Here is a 1,833-nt window from a genome sequence, read left to right on the forward strand (position 1 = left end):
CTCTATAATATATGTATGTATTTACACTCGTCCATACTCCCTATATAAATTCATGGGTCTATATAAGGCTACTACGCTCGCGTCCAACGCTCACGTCACGCCTTAATGCGGTGCTACACTACGCCATTAAGGTGGACAGACGGGTGTATAAATATGTGTCCATACCCCCTATGTGAATTAAACACTCATATAGGGCTACTACGCTCACGTCCAACGCTCACGTCACATCATAATGCGGCTATATGCTACGCCATTAAGGTGGACAGACACATATGGCTAGCTAACATTTTATATACATACTCTCTCATAAATACATATTTATATCCACCGAAAATCTGATTTTCGGTAACTCTCCAAGAGAAATAAAATTCGTTAAATTAAATTATTGTCAAAATATTCCGCAACAATTATTGTTCAACCATGAACTCTAGCATGCATTTTATTTAAAACAAAAGTCCACTCACAAATTAGGCCTAAGCCTGATGTCGATCTGGGGCCTCGTCTGCTCGAGCCTCCTCACGTCCTGTTCCAAATATAATATTAATTTCCCAACTAACAATCCAATATTTAATCAAAATAGGCAAAATTACCCGAGAGCCATAAACACGCTCATCATTGCCTAACTTCGATATTCTTAAATCGGAACGATCCAAACTTAAATATCATCCTCGACAGTCGTAAATACAACCTCCCTAAAAATACGACTTAAATCTTACGGCCGGATTCTACATTAATTAACCGCCAAAAATACCAAACTTCGGAAATTCACAAACCTATCCAAATCTCATCCAAAAATTCCATAAATCACATCAATATAATCCCCTTAATATTCCACATTTAAAACCCTAAAAATCTCCCAAACCGGCGCCGGCTCCGCCGGCAGCGGCGGCCGGAGGCCAATTCCGGCGACCTCCAAAACCTATGAAATTTTGACAGCATCTTCCTCTCATCATGCTCTACCACTTTCCTAACTAGCACAAACACCAATTCCAAGCCTAACTAGGGTAATCGACTAAAAACATAAAAAACGCTATAGAATTTCAACTTCACATTTCTCCTTACCTAGCTCAAGAGAGGGTGAGCTGTTTGGAGGGGTTGCTGCACGGGAGGAGGGCTACAAAACGAGCCAAGGATCGCCGGTTTTGGTGGCCGGAGGAGGGAGTTCCGGCGACGTGAAACCTAACACAGTCGGACCTCTCGGGCCCGATATCTTCCTCACGGCGGCGCTAGGGGAGCTGTCACCGGTCCAAGAAGGTTGCTGGGTTGATGGCCGACCGAACGGGACCGGTGTGACGGCGGTTGGTGGCCGGACGACGGCTGGCCGGCGACGGAAAGATCGACTGCGGGAAGGAGTTCGGGTGCGGGAAAACCGGGAGGGAGAGAGAGAGAAAAGAGGGCTGGGCTTGACCACCCCTTGGCCCGGTCCAACCTTCTTAGATCACCCAAATCCAAAATAAAACACCCCGAAAAATAATAGCCGAATAAAAATTACCTTTTACTAGCTAAAATTTACCATTTTTACCGTCGTCATATTTTCTCCCACGAATAATTCCCCGAAATTAATCATCCCTTAAAATACCTCTAGGGACCAATTAAACTATTAACTCAATGACGGGGACGGTAAAATTCTTATTATAATTAAGCTAGTAAATAAGGTAAAAATATAAGGGTCGGGATATGACAAAAACTTTGGTGTTTTGCATATGCAGGATGACAGGAAGGCAACTTGTTACCAGTCCAGAGTCTGAGGAAAGCTCACCATCAACATCTGTCAACACAAACATGAAATTGCTCTCATACCTACAACGGGAAAAATTGAAGGTTCCACAAAAA

Source organism: Fragaria vesca, linkage group LG2 (assembly GCF_000184155.1).
Source record: "Fragaria vesca subsp. vesca linkage group LG2, FraVesHawaii_1.0, whole genome shotgun sequence".
NCBI classification, from domain to species: domain Eukaryota; kingdom Viridiplantae; phylum Streptophyta; class Magnoliopsida; order Rosales; family Rosaceae; genus Fragaria; species Fragaria vesca.